General features: G+C 42.5%; 1 pseudogene; it reads right to left on the bottom strand.

The window, feature by feature from the left end:
- Window positions 1-2,780: 2,780 nt before the first annotated feature.
- LOC101438801 (SH2B adapter protein 1 pseudogene) lies at window positions 2,781-4,904 on the bottom strand (annotated as a pseudogene).
- Window positions 4,905-20,159: the final 15,255 nt, after the last annotated feature.

The raw sequence follows: 20,159 nt of genomic DNA, 5'->3' as shown, positions 1-20,159 counted from the left end.
GCAGTGGCTTGGAATTAGGCCTACCGCGGCCGCTCCCCCGCCAGGCCAGCAAACCACACTTCAGCCCGAGGGGTGACCGCATTTCCCCCTTCTTTTCAAATAAGGGCCAGGATGGCAGCAGCAATAAGTAGCCAAGGCCCAAGAGGCAGTAAGCAATGAGGGAAGCGGGGCTGAAGAGGGAGGTGTGTATGACGGGGATATAAATGTACAATTTGGGGGGTGGTATCTTGCCATTGCAAGCAAGGGTGGCCAATGTCCAATTCTCGTTGATCTCAGCGGCTATAAGGTCCATCTGCTGTTAAAAGTCCAGGATGACAGCGCATTACAGGTAGTTAATCTCTTCTTGGCGGTGAAGAGTGGCCGAGGCAGACTGTGTGATGGTCTGGAGGATCGCAGCCGTGAGCACAAGTCGCATCAGGGCACCAGCGGCGGTGGTGGCAGCAGTGTCAGGAGTGGTGGAGACGTAGGCGAGGACAACAAGAAGGCCAAAGTCTCCATGGGCACGAGAGAGGCCAATGTTAACGGGGCGGGCTGACATGGGGTGGCCCAATCTGCAACGCAATGGGGGTTCAAGCAAAAAAAAGGAGGGGGGTGGGGGACGAGAAAGGATGCTTTGGATGGCTGAGAAGAGGAGTGAGGTTGAGACAGGAGGAAGCTCCACAGAAGTATGGGGAGGCAAAAGCAGAAACGTTATTAGATGCTAGAAAGCAGGCCGCCGGCCGGGGAAAGCGGGTTGTGGGCCGTTTAGCGGGGCTGGAGCTGCTTGAGAGTGATGGAGGCATGGGGGGCCGCGGTTACAGAAGACTTGGGGCACCTGCGGGAAGAGTGAGCAGGAAGAGGTCGGGTAGGAGGAGGCCGAGATGAAATGGGGGGGGTGTCCTCAGCAGTGGCGAGTCGCTGATAGCTGACCTGTACGTATGTGCTAAAAATTGCATTAGCCTGATCCTTGGCGAGTTGGATGATCCTTCTAATAGCCCATGGTCCGACTGCCAGTGCGAAGAGGACAATAATTAGGGGGCCTATGAAAGGGAGGATGTAGGGGAGGATGCCATTGAATCCTCAGGAGAAGCCTCCTTGGGATTCTCTCTCCCTTTTTCGGTTTTCCAGGCCGGCCCTGACTTGGGCCAGATTGTCCTGAATGAGACCAGAGTAGTTAGCATAGAAACAGCACTCCTCGCCAAGAGCGGCACAGAGACCTCCCTCTTTGAGGAGGAGGAGGTTTAACCCCCTATGATTTTGAAGAACCACTTCATATAGGGAGTTAAGTGATTTTTCTAAGTGGCAGATGGATGTTTCGAGGCGGGCGACATCCTCGTCGATGGCTGCCCTGAGAGATGAGAAAGCGGTGCTATGAGTGGTTAAGGCTGCAATTCCGGTGCCAGCTCCTGCAAGACCTAGAAGAGAGGCGATAGTAATGGCGGCAATGATTTCTCTTTTCTGCACATGGACTGGAAGAAGATAGTGCTGCCAGGAATCAAAGAATTGGTTATTTGTATGATAGAAAACCCGGGGGAGTATGATTGCGAGCACGCAGGTTTCGTTGGTGGAGTTGAGGGTGCCGACATTAAGACACGGGGTGTGACCTGTGGAGGAACACAGCCATCTGGTATTATTGGGGGGTAAAAGAAATTTTGAGGTTACATTAGGGGTGACTGTAAGGTTGCAAAGAGTCTTCATGGAGGGGTGAACAGCGCCTCCGATTCTGGTGACGCAAAGCCCGCTTTGAGAGACAGATTGGATTGTCAGTCCTACCTTCATTTGGTTCCAGTTACAGGAGGCGGGATTGCTGCTATCAGAAGATTGGTAAGAGGCATTGGTGGCTATGGCCTCGTAGAGAGGAAGTGAGGGGGAGAGGCATAGCCAACAGCTAATGGTAAGGTTAGAATTGGAGGAGTTAAGTGTACGAAAGGTAGCTTGGACTAGAGACAGAAGTGGGTTATGGATCTGTAGTGGGGGTAGAGGGGTAGGAGGGGTACGGACAGGATTAGAGGATTGACTGCTGGAGGTTATGTAGGAGGGAATGGTAGATGGTGGAGGAGGAGAAGGAGGATTGATGATTGGCCTCGGCGCAGCAGAAGGAGGAGAGGGAGGGTTGATGATTGCGTTGGGACCAACTGCAACTGAAGGGGTGGGAGTAGGCAATTTCTTTTTTATTATGAAGAAGGCACCATAATCATAGCTCGACATGTAAAGCCGGATGCCATATGTACGGCCGTGCAGCCAGGCAGTGTTAGTAGGGTCTTTAACAGTGAGGATGATTATGTTCCACTGGGAAGTATTTGCAATGCGGAAGGAGAGATAAGGGTCCCGGTTTGGAGCGCCTCTCCAGCCATATGCCATGGTTACACAGCCCCAGGAGGGGCAGTAATAATGTGCAGGGTCGTGGCAGCCTCGAGCAGAGGAAGGGCAGATGTAAAAGCCCGATATAAGGTGGTTGTGGGGGCCATATTGTTGCTTAGACCCCCAGCAGCTCTGCTGATTAGCGAGAGCACACACACGTGCAGTGAAGGACGGGGCACCTGAGGTGATATTATAGGCGAGAACTCTTTCTTGTTGTCAGAGAGCGAGTGTCCAATTGAAGGGCTGGTGAGAGGGGTTAGCTTGGCCAGAGGTGACGAGGGAGAGCATAAGGAGAAGGAGAGAGATTATGTTAATTGGCTCGCCAGCATGGCGAGGGTTGCGGCGTCTGCACTGACTGTAGAGTGCGAGCAGCGAACGGACTTCAGGGTTGGATGGTTGCCTCTCGGGGTGGAGGGTGAGCTGGCTCAGTTGGTGCTGGATCACTCGCATTTGGCACCGTTCCCTGCGGGACATCCGCTACAGAGGTGGCGGGTTTGACGCATCTCCCTCGCACACCTCTGCAGGGCTCTCGGCCTGCTCTCGGCCTCACTTCCTGGGTATACGGGCACCTCCTCCCCTGCAGACCTGCTCTGCTCACCCTGCTGCCGCTGGGAGGATATGACATAGTTGACAAGGACAACATCACTGGAGCCTCCAGACTCCAGAGGGATGGGGTGCACCCGGAAATGCTCGAGCATATCGAAAATGGACTGGAACCACAGGTGCTGGACTCGGCACTGGCCCTCCTCATTCAGTGACAAACACAGGTGCTTGGCCTTGCCCTGGAAGTTGAAAGTGAGGACATATTTGCCCTGCCTCGTCTCACTCTGACATACCAGGAAAACGCCATGAGAGCCAGTACCTCTTGCCAGCACTAACTGGGCAGCCTTGAGTCGAGAGAGCATCCCATGGAACCAAGGATATCCTGAGAGGGGCTGGTCCCCCTCACCTCTTTCTGACTCTCCCTGGAACAGAAATGACCCTGTGGCCATTTCTGGAGTGTCCAGGGGAGGGTAGGGAGCTGAGAGGGGATGAACTGTCTCTGCTGGAGGTCCCTCTTTAATGGGTATGCGAGGGGGTAATTCTAGGGGAAGCAGTTCCATTGAGTCAAAATGGGAGGCAGCAATGGAGGCAGAACTGGGGGAGATGGATGCGGAGGGACAGTCTGAGAGGCTTCCATATGGCCCCTGTGTCAGGCGGTTATTGCTCTCGCTGGGTCCCAGCGGCAGATCCTGGCTGGGCAGACTCTCTGAGTGATTCAGGCAGGGCAGCTCCAGGCTGTCTCTGTTCTCCCTTGCAAGGAATGAGGTCCCAGGGGCCAGAGGGAGGGTCATGGGGCGGGGGCTGGTGGCAGGGCAAGGTCCTGGGCTCAGGCATTTTTGGATATTAGACACCCAGGCCTTCACATGTAGCGCATCAGCTGTCTCCAGGATATACTCTGAGGGGCCTTCCACCTTAACCACGAATGTGTTCTCCCGGTCAGGCATCTCCAGGGCTGTGGTCATTCGGACGTCTGTTATAGTGGAGCAGGGAATGCTGAGTCGGGGCCGAGAAGCCTTGGGTGGTACAAAGAACTCCAGGCGACTTCCTCCTCCTCCTCCTTTTCCTTCACTCCGAAGCAATAAGCGGCACTTCTGCCACTGAGGTTGCCCTCCTCCCCCTGAGGTAGGCCCGGTTGCCCCTCCTCTCCGGCTCACTCCAGCTGGGTCAGGGGCTGCCTCTTCAGCCCCCATGAAACTCAGCAGCTCTTCCCTCTGCACCATCCCTGTTCCATCTTTCAAGGCCCCCCCTCTCCGACTTAGTCTCAGCCTCTCAAAACGGTGAGTCCATCTTTCCCCAGGGGACATCTCGTCACCAACCAGTCCCCTACCAATGGTCCCAGCCCCACCAGAGGAGTTGGAGTTGCTGTTTCCTCCTAAGACTGGGGGGCCTGAGGAGGTCTCCAGGGGCTCAGCTGGAGAGGGTGGGTCAACGGTCCCCCGCCACTGCAGGATACCACGGACTGAACTGCGGACGGAGCGACCCACTGAGCGGAGGGAGAAGCATTTCTTTAGCTTCAGCTTCAAGGAGGTCATAGAAGAGGAAGAGACTGAGGAAGGGAGGGGGCTGGCCAGGTCCTCAGATGACCGAGAAGGGCCCAGCACAGCCAGGGGCCCACCCACCCTGCAGCTTTCAAGGGACAGGTCATGTGGTGGGATCTCCGCTCCAGGACTCAGGGGAGCCAAGACGGGTGGTGAGAGGGAGCCAGAGGCCTGGGCCACCTCAGCTTCAAAGTGCTGCAGGAAGAGCTCAGCAAAATGGCGGGAGAAGGCAGCCTCAGCCCCCGGCCCCGCATATTGGGGGTGGGAGGCCAGGTAGAGGCGGAAACGGCGGGCAAAGTCCAGAACAGCAGCCTGGGCATGGGACTCACAGAACTCGCGCTTGGCAGGGGAGGAATACGGGTCCAAAAATAGGCTAGAGGGGGCCACGCGTGCGGCAGCTTGCCACGGATCGGATGGATGGGGCTGCCAGGGGGAGGCAGAGCTGGGGGTGGCCGCTGGCGCAGAGGGCGCAAGAGGAGCCATTGCCCATGTGGTGTTACAAAATGGCTGCGGGCCATCCCCAGCGGTGCTACAAAATGGCGGCGGGTCACAAAATGGCCGTGGGCTACAAGATGGCCGCTGACTGCCCTGCGCGGAGGGGTAAAATGGCGGGGAAGGAGCTTCCGACCCACCCAGGCAGGAAGTCGTCTGGGGGAGGGAGGGGCAAAGGGACCTCCCCTTTTCGAGCGAGGAAGAAGGCGGAAGTTCGCCATCTTCACCGGCGCTCGGCACTGCAAGATTACACTGTTTAGGGGGACAATTTTCGAGCGCGTTATTAAGGCGCTTGACAAGCGACTCAGAGTCGGAGTCGGAGCCGGCATCAGGATCCCAATCAGGATCCCGGTTAAAGTCGCTGTCCTGACAATCACGGTGGTGGTGGTGGCGTGGCCGGAAGGAGTCGATAGTAGGGGCGCCTTGAAGGCAGGAGCGGATGGTAAAAAGCGCCGGTAATAAGCCAGGAGGGAATCTTTTACCTTCCTGCTCCACAGCAGAAGTGACCCTATCTATAAGGCGAGTATAGGTATCCGGGTCCCAAAGCTGACACGTGGTAAGCCACAGATTAAAGGGGAGAAGAAGGTCCCAATATACTTGGAGCTGTTTCAAAGAGATCTTACACCAGTGAGTGTCTAGGAGACCGGCGAGGGCCCGAACTTGTGGGGCTTGCTTAGCAGAAAGGATGTTACCCATTGCTAATGGCCTTTTGGAGCCGATAAGAAAAGGGGCCCTTACCTTGAGAGCACGGCGATGGGAGCCGAGGTGCGCGGTGAGACGAGGGGTCGGAGCCAACGGGACTCCGACGGTGGTCGCGGGCCAAAGGAAGGCCCCGACGAGGGGAAGGCGGAACGACGAGCAGTGGAGCAAGGCAAAGGGGAGCAAGCACGGAGGGGAGGAGGCAGAGGTGAAGGCAGGGGTGGAGGTGCTCAGGCATGCACTCCTGAGAGTTTTATTGGCGCCTCTTAGTCATAGCGGGTTGGTATAAGCCCCCGACATGGAAGGAGAAAGCCATCCAGCGATTCTCCCAGACCGCCGTGGATCGTATGAGGTCACCAAGATTCAGGAGCAGCAATGCAGAGCGAAAAGATAGGGGTGAGAAGAGAGGAGGGCGTAGGGCTGTGGTAGGGTTACTTCAGACGTGCTAGCATGCGCTCCTGAGAAATCCAAGGCTCCTCTTAATCATAGTGGGTCGGTATAAGCCCCCGACACGGAAGGAGAAAGCCATCCAGCGATTCTCCCAGACCGCCGTGGATTGTATGAGGTAGCCAAGGCTCAGGTAGCAGCAATGTTGCACGAGAGAAGCCCCACGGTGAGAAGAGAGGAGGGGGGGGCACCAGGTTATGGAGTGAGGCTGTGGTGGGGTTGCTCGGCCCCACGTTGGACGCCAGCTGCGACGGTTTGCTCAGTCGGTAGAGGTGGGGTCTGGCTGCGGACGAGGGGTCGGTCCAGCTTGGGACGAGGGGTCGGTCCCACTTGGGACGAAGGGTTGGTCCCACTTGGGATGAGGGGTTGGTCCGGCAGCAGACGAGGGGTCGGTCTCACAGGGGTTGCGTGGTTCGGCTGACAGGGTCGCCCAGCGAAGCCGGTGATGAGGGGGTCGCCCAGAAAAGCAGGCGACGAACTGGGGACAAGGGAGGCCAGGCCCTTGTCGGGGGCTCTCAGGACTGGAGGGCGCACGGCAGAAGAACTACCGCGGAGACAAGGTAAACATGCAAGTCCAACTTTATTGAGGGAGAGGCAACAGTTTTATAGGGGCTGGGGAAGGCTGATTGGTCGAAGCCACGCCCTGTTCTGATTGGTTGCCGGAGAAAGGTCAGTGGGAGGTACTGGATGGGGGAGGGGTGGTGATTAGGGATTGGCTGTTGCTGTTGCTGGGGGAAGTGGCAGGGTTTAGGGATTGGTGGCTGCTGTTGCTGGGGTAGAAGGCAGACTTGAGTCTCCCGCCTTGTGCCTGGCTGTTGCTGCTGGGGGGGGGGGGGAGGCAGACTGGAATTTTCTGCCCACGCCTGGCTGTTGCTGCTGTCGGGGGCGGGGGAAAGGGTAGACTGGAATTTTCCGCCCTGCGCCTGTGCAGGGAGAAAGAAGAAGAAGGGTATTGCCTCATAAGGCATCGTGTGGTGCTATCCGGGAGGAGGGGCGGCCGCGGAAGCATGGCTGCCGAGAAGGGGAGACCCGAGGGCACTCTGCGCCCATGCCGAGCTCCCTTCAGGGGTGGCGGTGAGTCCGACCAGCCACCCTATTATGGGGGCAGCGGCTTGGAATTAGGCCTACCGCGGCCGCTCCCCCGCCAGGCCAGCAAACCACACTTCAGCCCGAGGGGTGACCGCAAGAGGCAAATATGTCCTTCTAAAGAGTTTGAACCTTATATTGCAGACACTGGAAAGCCACTGAATATTTTTCATTGAGAGAGGTAAAATATCCTAAAATCTCTGCTTTGTATATATAATTCAGGATGAGTTTTAAGGGTGGAAAAACATGTGTTAGCAAGTACATTTATGAAGCAACATCGATAGTACTGTTGAGAAAAAATGGGGAGTGAAACTAGGGAAGTGATAGTTAGGATGCCAAGATTCTGAAAAATTCTATTAAAGATTGTGAAAATTCTGTTTTTGTCAGCTTCCAATTTCTTTACCTGCCTCTTCCCAAAATACACTCATACAAATTTTCCTTATGTAATCTGGTCCTTCAATGATATTCTACTGAATTTATCAAATGAATATGTATGTATATCTTTCTATGTATATATCAACTCATTCAGTAAATAGTTTTTGAGTGTCTACTATGTGATAGGACTATTATTGGCACTGACAATATAGCAACAAAGAAATAGTAAAGAGCCCTTCCTTTTCCTCAGTCTAATGTAGCAAATAAATTTGTCATGTGGTGATAAGTATTCTTGAAAAATAACAAAGGATAAGTAATAGAGGATATATGTGGGTAAGTGGTTGGCATTTTTAATGGGTTTTCATAGAAACTCATTTGGAGAAAAGATAGGAAGGAAGTGTGAAAGCAAGTCCTGCAACTCCAGCTAGCAAAACTGAGGTGGGCAGTAGAGTATAGTGAGTTTTTGCTGAGTAATATTAATAGGTTAAGAAAGACATGGTCTCAGGTCATGAAGGGTATTTTAAGTCATTAAGCAATCTGAATTTACTCTAATAGAAATGTGTATTGGCCTTCAAATTCTTGCAAGGCATTCTTGTCTCTAAATGAAGAATAGACTATAAAATAGCAATGGTAGAAGGTAGTGGGTGCCCTTTACGTAAATAAATAAATAAATAAACATTCCTCTCCCATGTTAAAAATATCTTTCATTAGTGAGGTACATTCATTGCAACTGATGAACACATTTTGGAGCATTGCCACTAAATGTGGATTAAAATTTACATTGTAGTTTACACTCTTTCCCACACAGTTCTGTAGGGTATGACAAGATTTATAATGGCCTGTATCTGTCTTTATAATGTCATTCAGGAAAATTCCCAAGACCCCAATATGTCCCCATATTACTCTTGTTTTTTCTTCTCCCTGCCTTCAGAACCTCCAGTGGCCACTGTCTCCACATCAATGATATGATTATTTCTATTGCTAGAATCAGGCATAGTCTTTGAAAACAACAAAATTCTGATTTTATGTAAGTATTTTGGTTGAATGGTTGTTTGGGGGATGGTTTGTAATTGTGGCAGGAGAAGACTGATGTCATCCATGGAAGCATTTTCTGTAGTAAGACTGTTGTTGATTTGATAAGCTGGTTTCAGAAGGTTGTTCACAGGAATTAATCTAGTGCTGATTACCTGGCTTTCAAAAGTTTGAGCCTTCCACTGATTACTTGGCTTTTAGGATCATATGCACTGAAGAAAATTGTCAAATATCAATTGACAATTTCAAAACTCCACTGTATTCTTGGATAAGTTTCTATAGACATTGGACTAAAGCTCACTCCATTTCAACAATATGTATTAGTAGCCAAAGGGGTACTGATGCAAAATACCAGAAATCTGTTGCCTTTTTAAAGGGTATTTATTTGGGGTAGAGACTTAAAGTTACCAGCCATAAAGCGTAAGTTACTTCTCTCACCAAAGTCCATTGCCAAGTATTGGAGCAAGATGGCGGCCAATGTTCGACAAGAGTTCCGGCTTCCTAGGTTCTTCTCTTCCCAGTGATGTGGGCTATAGGTGGGAGGCTGTTTGTCTCTTTGTGTTTTGACTTGTGGGTATGGGACAGTGAAAGGCTGCAGTCCTGCCCTTGGTGACCATGGCAATGACTCCAGTCCTGGGAGGCAATTTAGCAATGTAAACACTATATACATACCAGTCAGTTCAGGGAAATTCTGATGGTCATGATGTTGAAACTTAAAGGAACTTGGACTTGGCCTCAAATGGGAAATATAATATAGCCTGTGCATAAATTCAAAATCATCTAATTCTGTATCCAAGTGTGCCTAGTCTCTAGAAATCCAATTAAGTAATAGGGGTTTGACTGTTCAGAAAGAATGTAAGACTGAACGTGTATTCAAAGTTCCATCCAGATGGAATGTGGGCAAGATGTTAATTCAAGCTCACTTGAAATGTGGGTGATATGTTAATTCAAAACCTACCTAGTACTCAGGCAAACACTTAACTAACAAAGAGTGTAGTTTTCTTTAATAAAAGCACTATTTGACTCACCACTCTATAAAAGGAACTTGAAAATCTTATTCGAGGTGAGGCTTGGGTTTGAAACAGAAAGCTCCCAAGTCTGGCCAGCCATCAATAAATTATTTTTCCTTCTCAAAATCATTCCTGAGTCCTGGTCTTTCTATACACAAATAATTGAACCTCTCTCAACTTCTACAACACTGGGGCATGTTTTCCTCTGGGCTCAGCTGTTCTGCTCCTCTGTGTACAATATTCCCAGACTCCAGCTCAAAACTCCAACCTCCCTTCTCTGCAGTGTGGGCCACTGATGTGATCCAATCACTATTTAATCAAGTAAAAGTGAAACCTCTGAATCCAGTACACTCTAATGTGCCTAGAGGAAATGACCAGTTTACAAACATAATCCAACTTTTTTTTTGGAACTTATCAATATTATTAAACGGCTAACTCCATTTCAAAACAATATTCAAAAAACCTTATTTCACTAACAATACTAAGTGCAAAATCATATCATAATCAGCTTAAAGAAATACAGTTTGTCTTGAGGCAGTGTTCCATCTGGCTGTAGACTTCTGAAACCTACAAAATAATTTATCTGATTCCAGTACACAAATGGACAGATAATGGAAGAACATTTTCATTATCATAAGGAGAAATTGAGAGGAAACATGAGTCATGCGTCCTCTACAGTTCAGTAAATCAGCAGGACATACTTCTTTAGATGTCAAAGTCTGAGAATCTTAGGATGATGGTTTCTTCTCCTTGGGGCCATGTGAAGACACAGAGTTTCCACAGGCTAGTCCAATCTTTTGGTTCCACCCTCATCAAGAATCTGGATGGCGACCAAGCTCTAGATCTTATCCTCCAAGAGTTTTTGGGTGATTGCCACACTTTATCCAAACTTTGGGTTAGAGTCTTAACACCCCTAGTATAATGAAGTAAGGATGACATCTTCCCTAACCTTTGTCATATAGGCTTAACCCTCTCAGAGCAACAAGTTGGCCACCTGGCCTTCACTAACCCATGGGGGACAAGCACACCCCTCTCAGACTTATGGGATAGTGAGCTTAACCACCCTAGTAGTTGAGGAATGTGCTCCACCCTACCCGTATGCTGGGGCAGCAAAACTCTCTCCAAACATTGGGTGGGAATATCCATCCTCTTCAACTGCTGGGGCAAACTCACCCTCTCTGTACACATGGGTGGGGTTCCTTTCTTGGTCCAAGGTGATGTCTTAATTCCAGATCTCAGCTTCCATGTTTTTCCTCTTGAAATTCTTTTCCCTTCAGTCTCTCTCTTCCATATCCCTTTTAGTCCAACTCAGCAGTAGTTTTGATGTGGGCTATGGGTGGGAGGCTCTTTGTCTCTTCAGAGATAACCTAAGCTGTCTGACTTGTGGGTGTGAGATGGTAAGAGGCTGCAGTCCTGTCCTTGGTGACCATGGCAATGACTCCAGTCCCAGGAAACAGTTTAACAAGGCAAAGTCTATAAACTTTAAGTATTCAGGGGAAATGCAAACCAAATATGCTAAAAGCTTATCTAGAATGCCTGAGGTCCATGCTAAGAGCTTACCTAAGATGTGAAAGATATATATGTTAATTCAAGCCTATTGAAAACTGAAACAAAAGAACCATTTAGCCTTTCCTCTCTGTATAAAAGGGACTCAAAAATCTTGTTCTGGGCTGGGGATTAAAACAGAAAGCTCCCGAGTCCAGCCGGTCAATAAACCATTTTTCCTTCTCAAAATCATTCCTGAGTCCTAGCCTCTCGATATGCAAATAATTGAACCTTTCTCAAATTCTACAACAGTTTTGTTCATACAGCTCTCTCGAAAAATTTGCTGGTTTAGCATGCAAGATGCAAGGGTCTAAGCCATCAGACAGTAAAACTTTTCTCAAGTCTTTCTGAGATAACTGCATCTTCAATACTGATTTACAAGTTCCAAGTTTAGGTAAGTCCTCAGATGGGACACTATCATCTGCGGGCTTGATTTCCAGAGCCTTGGAATTTCCAGAATCAGTGTCTGTGTCCTTTGTGCCTAACAGTTCAGTTCTCAGTTTATCTCTCTCATCCAGCATTTTACTATAAACTTCAGGGAGAATCCAAGCTGCACTCTCCAAGTTCACTTTGAAAAGTTCTTTGGCTAAATGCCTAGGCTCACAATGCTAAAATTCTGCCTTCCATAACACACCAAGATTTAATCTTGCCAAGTTCTCTGCAACTTTGAAACATGGATCGCCTTTCCTCCAGTTTCCAATAATAGTTCATCATTTGCTTCTAAGGCATTATAAAAAGTCTCTTTAGGGTCCATATTACTAACAACAGTCTCTTCAAAGCACTGCAGGTTTTTTTCTATGAAGCATCTCACAATTCCTGCAAAAAATCCCCTTATTCATTTATAAAACCATTTTTTTTAATTAAAAAAAGAAGACAAAGTTGGAAATCTTATAATCTGATTCCCAAATTTACTATGATGTTACAGTAAACAAGAGCGTGTGGCATGGACATATAGTTCAATGGAATAAAATTGAAAATCCTATAATTTTCATATTATATGCAAATGATTTTGAATGGAAGTGTGCCAAAACAATATGTATATATTTTTTAAAAAATAGATTGTATAACTGTACATCTACATGTAATACTGTGATTATAAACACAGCTTACACAGTTGTAGAAAGTAATGCAAAAATTGGTTTGAGGACTAAATGTAAAGCTAAAACTATAAAATAGTTAAAATGAAACATAGGAGAAAATTTCTAGAACTTCACTTAGGCAAAGTATTCTTAAATGTAGCACCAAAAGTATAATACAATTAGAATAATTCTTCCTCATCTAAAAATAAATATAATCTTAAATATACCTACACTAAATACCATACTTAATGGAGAAAGACTGCCACTTCTCTCCTTAGAAAATAATTCATGTACGGATTTCCACCCATTTCACTTTTGTTCAACCTTGTGCGCTATACCTCACCTTGTAAGAATGCAAGAAAAGAAATAAAGTGTATACTAATTGGAAAAGAAGTAGTAAACATTTTTCTTTTTATCCACAGTTGATATGTTTAGGCAGAATAGAAAAAAACATCCAAATTATCTTCAAGTGTAGTCCATAATCTAATAACTTAAGTTAGCATAGTCACAGATTATAAGGCCAAAATTAATAATATTTCTCTATATAAGCAATAGATACTTGGAAAATTAAATTTTAAAAAATTATAATATTTACCACAAGAATATATTCAACAAAACACATTCAAGAACTGATACTAGAAACAAAAATTTCATTTTTGTTTTAAATTAAATTTTGTTTAAATTTAAATTAAACAATATAAAGATACACACTTTTTGAGGCTTAAGAGACAATATTATTAAGATACCAGCTTTTCACATGTGATACATAGATTCAACATAAGCCCAAACAAAATCTACCTGACATTTGTAGACATTGATAACAAACTTGAAAATGTTTATGAAATTTTAAGTATTCTAAATTAGCTAAACAGTATCCACAAAAGAGAAAAAATATATAGAAGTTTTCACTGCCTGATTTCAAGGCTTATCTTAAAACAGATGACAGACATATAGATCAATTAAATGATAGAATACAAAAATAGACCCACACTTGTATTAGTTGACATTGAAAAAGTTGCCAAAATAATTTACTGGGGAAGAAAAAGTTTGTTTGCTTTTTAATTATGACAAAAATCTAGTATTCTTAAAGGAAAAAACTTCATCTTGAGCATTAACACAAGTCATATGTATCAATTAACTGAAAATTGGTAAATGTCTACACATGAGTGATGAAACTATAAAACAGCTAGGAGAAAACAAAGGAGAATATATTTTCAATCTTTGGGTGGACAAAATCTCTTTTGATGGGACACAAAAAATATTCTAAAAAAAGAAATAATTTATGCAATGAGCTTCTTATTCAAATGTGTCGTTAGTAAGATGAAAATGGAGGCTTTGGAGAAGACTATAACAACAATTAAAACAATAGAAAATATTTTACATATATTCACATAGGAATGGAAAAGAAGAGTGAACATTTATGAAATTGTCATTTACCATTGTATCAAAAAAACTGTAATGATAATGAATACTGTCTGCCTTTTCTGCAGCAGTAGCATAATACAGATCATTTTCTACTAATTTTTCTTACTTTCTTTTTGCTACTAGTTTTTAACACGTGGGGCAGTATTCTGGGTTCTGAGAACTAAAATCTTATTTGTTAAACCAAGAAGGACAAAGCATCTTAAAATTGACACTATGAAAATAGGAAAGCAAAAAAGTGGATTTTATTTTGTTTAATAAGTGAATACAGGATATCTACTCTTCTGCTTCTTTAATTCTCATGTGACTTCTCTGCAGAACACTATCTTAATATGGCTTATATTTTCCTGCTAATCTAGTCTCAAAAATGTGGTGGGTAGTTCTGTTGAATGTAAGTAATCACTGTCTCATTTAAGATGAAAATATGCATTTCTTAAGCAATACCACTTGATATGAAATATTATTCCCTATATTATTGTAATTTTCTTTTTCACCCAGAAATAATGTTGCATAATATTTTGCAAAATTTGCATTGTTAATTCTGCCTAGGTTTACAAACACTGATCACCAACAATACAGTTCCCAATTGACAAAGCAAATTAATTCAAGGGACATCAATGTCTCAAGGCATAAAACATAATTTCCCACTGGCGTGAAACAGGGAAATGTTAATTAAGCAAGGTTAGGCTAACACCATAACCAGAATATTTAGAAAGGATTTCACAGGCTGTGACCTAACACCTGACATGATAATGCTGTATTGTATGTGGGAGCAGACTTAATTTCTGGAATTGTTTAAGTCTTCTTCATATTGATAATAAAGTCAAAGAAATATATTATTGCATGATATTTGATAGTGTCCACAGAGAGGAACACAAAAAATGCTTATTTACTGACCCTTTTTAAAAATGGATCAGCCTTATTCATGATTCAATACTGAATAGTTTTCATCTGGATGAGACTCTTTGGCCAGATTTAGAAGTTTATTTGAGGTACTGCAGAATAAGTGGTCATTGTGGTGCCTGTTCAGTGAGCATTCTTCCATTCAAATGCCTTTTCTACTGTGAAAATGATCTAGTCAATTCCCAGCTGAAAGAATTTACAAGATTTGTTGTCACTTGGTCCTGTTTAGGTAGTCAAGGCTGAATAAATCAAAATGCTTAAGGGCAGAAATAAGTCCATATTTGAGAAAGACAGTTCACCAAATTTCAGAAACTGGCTAAATCCAAAGAAGACCTTCTCACTGACAAACAGGAAGGTTCAGTATTGCTTGGCTAGGAAATTGTCACTGGAAATTTCAAAACAAACTTATTTAGAGATACCTGGGATATTAGATAAAATTTTCCTATTCACATGCCCAAGGAGTCTCAGGCTGTAATTAGGGGATTCTGGGAGGATGCCATTATAAGTCTGGAATTCAAGTGGGAAATGTTTGGTGGCATTTGTGCATAACAGAAAAACAGGTATCTTAAATATTTGTTAAACTAATGCTAGAAGGAGAGCAAATATATTCTTGAAGTTAGAAATTTGGATCCAGAATGGAAGGTTTCTTTGAATAATAGTAATGTTACAAGTCATGGAAGTCAGTAAGGTCCTCTGCAGAAGTATTTAATTATCTGCCTGTCTATCTTTGTGTTCATTATTTTGAACTTGAAGTAAGATGCTACTAACTATATTCATCATATTGCTTGGAATGCAGGCACATGGTTTATTGAACAGAGCAAATTACTATATTTTTATAGCAAATATCTTTACTGGCTCCCTTTTGCCCCAACTCTTAGCCCTGAGGTGATGTGATCAGAACCAGATACCACTCTATGTTGTAACAAAGTCTACTATAGTTGAGGGCCCTGGAAAATAATCAATTTGACTGACTACATAGAAATAGGAGGTGTGTGTGTGTGTGTGTGTGTGTAAAAGAGACAGAGAGATAGAGAATATGAGACTGAGACCTATAATTCCTTATGGCTTATGGTAAACAAATTTTCCTTGGTAACACAGAAGGGAAGGATCCTGGATTCCTACTCTTCAGAATGTAAATTAATCTGTCCAGGGGGAGGATAAAACCAGTGTCTTCATCTTTACAATCCTGCAACCTCTCCTTTGTCTCAGATCTCAGTGCCACTTCAAATGTAAACACATGCCCCTAGAGAGTTAAATCTCTCTGGAGTTACTGTTATTTATATAGACACAATTTAACTTCCAGGCTTGTCTTTTGGCCCATGTTCCAAGGCTAAATAATGTTTGTTCAGAAATTCCTAACATAGCAAAATCATAAAAATATTTTCTCTACAGACTCACATAAATATGATCCTACCAGCTTTATATTTTGACATAGCACAGGTAAGTATGTAGTGAGTCTTCCACTAGATAATGGAATGTTTTCACATTTTATCAGTATTTCACTGCTATCTAGTATAATACAACATCATTAATATTCTGCCTGGTTGGACCAATACAGTCTAACAGGCATGCCTAATAATATATTACACAGGTAAAATTTTATCATTTTCTATTTATAGAGCTCATGTTCTTAAGAGTTTTGGTCAATGTCTCTGTATATTTCAGCCCAGTTCCTGCACAAATCTTGATAAGTTTATTTTTCATATCATCATATTATTATTTGATGTGTTTCAGATTATGAGGGAAATGAAGGACTTGATGGATCTGAAGGGCTTTAAAATTCTATTTTACAATTGACTTGTGTGGCTTTCAATTGAGGTATTACTTTCATTTTCATTAACTGACAAAGCTATTGAAATAAACTTATAGAAGTTATTCTACAAAACATTCAAACTGCTGATTTTATATAAGGTTTTGAAAATCATGGCCTTCAGAGATTGATGACATTCCTGTGGCAGTTTAATGCTAGCTGGAGAGTGGGATTGTTTGGGTAAGACTGTGCTTGATTTTTCGGCTTTTAGAACTTTGTTCACTGAAGTAGAGCTTTGCTGATATGCTGACTTTCAAAAACATGGCATTATTACTCACTAGTTGGCTTTTCAAACCATGGTCACTGGACCTAATGAACATTAACCAATAAAATGCATTTTAAATGGATTCTGGTGTTTAATTTTATCATTCTACAAAACCATCTGTTGTTTTCTTTTCTTTTTTTTTTTTTTGGTAGTAGTATAGAGTTTTGTTTTGTTTTTCTCTCATTTCCCAAGCTCCCCCTTTTGGTCTGTTCCCCCCAAAAAACTTCAGAAGAACCATATAGATCTTTGCCACTACTGTTGAATTTCCTTGAAGAGGAAATTTTATCAGTTAACATGTTAAACCATTAATCTGTCTTAGTATATGAGTTTTTGGTTGACACAGCTTTTGTGATAGTGACTGCACAGAAGCATTTAGAACTCAGGATGACAGAAATACAATGAATGTGAGAATACTTAAAATAATTATATCAAGCAACTGAAAAGTACTTTGGAACTATGCTCCAAGATTTCACCTTACTGCTGTCTGCATAAGGATATTGCAAAAATTGAAAACTCATAAATAAATATATACATAAGTAAATAAATATGTACACAAACATACATATATATGTATATGCCTAATTCTCAGCAGCATTATTTCCAATTATAAAAAAAAAAGAAGAATCAATGAAGATGACTTTAAGAAGGTATATTAGTCAGCCAAAGAGGTGCTGATATAAAATACCAGAAATTGGTTGGTTTTTATAAAGGATATTTATTTGGGATAGGAGTTTACGGATACCAGGCTGTAAAGCATAAGTTACTTCCCTCACCAAAGTCTTTTCATGAGTTGGAACAAGATGGCTGCTGACTCTGAGCATTCAAACTTCCTCACTGGGCTCAGGGCTTGCTTCTTCCTGGGCTCAAGGTTCCTCTCTTCCTGGGGCTCCAGCTTAAGCCTTCAGCATCAAATTCCAACATTAAAACTCCAACATTAAGAACCCTCAATTCTGTCCTTTTCCATGCCTTTTATCTGTGAGTTCCCACCCACCAAGGGTTGGCTACTCAATGCCCTATTGACACAAGAGGTTTACTTAAGTAATAAAGTAAACCTCTGAATCCAATATAATTTCATATGCCCAGAAGAAAAGACCAGTTTACAAACATAATCCATTATTTCTTTTTGGAATTCATTAATAATATCAAACTGCTACAGAAGGTTATCCTAGATAATCTGTTTTGCCTGATTCAATCAGTAGAAAGACTTTAAAAGCAGAACTGAGACTTCACTGTGGACAGTAACTTCAGCTCATGTCCATGAGTTTCAGACTACCCTTCCTATGGCAACACCTTTCAGATTTGACTTGTCAATGCTCAAATCTGCTTATATCAATTCCTTGCAATAAATACCATAATATATCTCTCCTATACTTCTATTTCTCTGGTTTAACCCTGACTAATTCAACAAGTAAAAAAATAATTTTGTTATAAGAACATGGCAGAAAGTCCCATCTGAAATTATTCTCTGAATATCTGTTATAGCAGAACATCACTTTAATAAATTTAAATCACTTATGTATTTAACAAAGTTTGGTTGAGCTACTAATGTGTTTGATTTACTATACTAAGTCCTTTATGCAATGTAGTGATAGGAAAGAAATCTTGCTCTGAAGACATTTCTGTGAAAGCATGTTCAGGAATAAGTGTAACACAGGTATAAAACGGTATGCACCTTAAAAGGGAGGCAGATAATTTATTGTAAGAGCTCTGATGAAGAATATATTACTTCTAGCTAAGGGAATTTGACTTCCCCCTTAAAGTTATGTAATAGAAATTCATTCTGTACCCAGGCTTAACCTTTAACTTCAGAGGTTGAAACAGGTCATGGTGGTATTTCTAATATAGCGAGATGTGGGAAGACACTTAACAAAGACTACCAGTTCATTTCCCATGAACCAAGGTTATTACATAATGATTTTAAGTTGCAATCTAGATAGACCTTATTTGAAAGAGTCTGAAAAGTAAAAGGATCACTAACAAAGACCATGAATCTTTTAGAAGACATACTTTTATGGCACAGGATTTTTTTTTTTTTTTTTTTTTTTTTAGTATTACCAGCTTATAATTTAGAAATGAGATACAGTGTAGAGGAAGTTCAAATGTCACTAACAACTTTTATATTCCATATCAAGTGAGAACAGAAATTGGGTTTAATCTTCTCTGCACTTGGGATTTGAGCTTCCCTACATAAAATTCATTGTAATAAATAAATTATTTGCTAGAATATATGGTAGAAAATTATTAAGGTATACCTTACCTGATATTGAATAGTTATTTTTACCTTGATGGATGAGGTATTTTTTTCCACTTAATTAAATGAAATGCAATATATTAATCTCTATTTTGGGAAACATAATCATCATCATCATCTTTTATATTTAGAAACCCAATATGAGAAATACTGTTGACTACTAAAAATAAAAACAAGACAAAAAACACTTGAAGGTCAATGTAATATGCACTCATGTTTATTTTTAGGTTGTAGGATGATTTCCAAATTGATAGAATTAATTATCCAGTTGAGATGCTTTCCAAATACCAACTTATCTTGATCAGCTCAAATTATTGTAGATCTGGAAGTGAAACTTTCAAGGTAGAAGGCAAATTCTTACTAAAGACTAGTTGTGTTTTTTTATTAACTTTATTTTATACATTTAATAATTGAAAATATAAACAAAAAGTAAAAAGAAAACATAGTTGAATAAAAGCATACATTTCTCATTTAAGTGTACTGGATAAACACAATTTTTTAAAAATCATACAATATGTTACACAATATATTGGGTTCATAGTAATGCAATCATACAGTATTTGTCCTTATGCATCTGGCTTGCTTCACTCAAAATAATGTCCTCCACATTCATCCATGTTGTCATGTTTCATGACTTCATTTTTTCCTACAGCTGCATAATACATAATGGAATATTATGCAATTAGTTGGGTTTTAAAGGTTAAAGAAATGAATATAAAAAAGAGAAAGCTGATTTCTTTTTATATATGGTTTGCCATTAACTTAGAATATGCTATGAGCCTCAGTTTTCTTACCTTGTCTGGACTACATGAAGTTGGCTGAATTATTTATAATTAAATCTATTATCTTTTTTGTGCTTCTCAGTTCATAGAAAATGAGGCAATAGAGATTTTGTGAGCATTAAATTAGCTAAGATAGGTAAAAAAATGCCAACAGTGCCTGCCACACATCTGCCATATGGGAAAAACATCACCATCATAATCATCATCACTATGCACATGAAACTGGAGAGGTGAAGGGTGAAGGTGTATAAACTTTGGTAGTTTTTGGTAATGTACAAAATATGATTCATTATGAATGATTTTTATATCTCGTAAAATAATTTCTAGTTTAGTATTTAATATTAGAAAAGCATTGAATTCTTTGGGGCAAGAAAGTGGAAAAATCAGGTTCCATATAAGAATGTTAAGTTGTGAAGGACAGCCTCCAAGGTGACTCTCCATCATTCCAACTCCTGCTCTTGTGTTGTTTCCTTACCCTATAGTATTAGGGTTGGCATCTTTAAGCAATAGACTATGGAAGAAATTCTGACTACTGAGAAA

This window comes from Dasypus novemcinctus, chromosome 4, assembly GCF_030445035.2.
Source record: "Dasypus novemcinctus isolate mDasNov1 chromosome 4, mDasNov1.1.hap2, whole genome shotgun sequence".
Classification (NCBI taxonomy): domain Eukaryota; kingdom Metazoa; phylum Chordata; class Mammalia; order Cingulata; family Dasypodidae; genus Dasypus; species Dasypus novemcinctus.
Note: the sequence above shows the minus strand (reverse complement) of the source record. Positions and strands in the feature narration are given on the sequence as shown.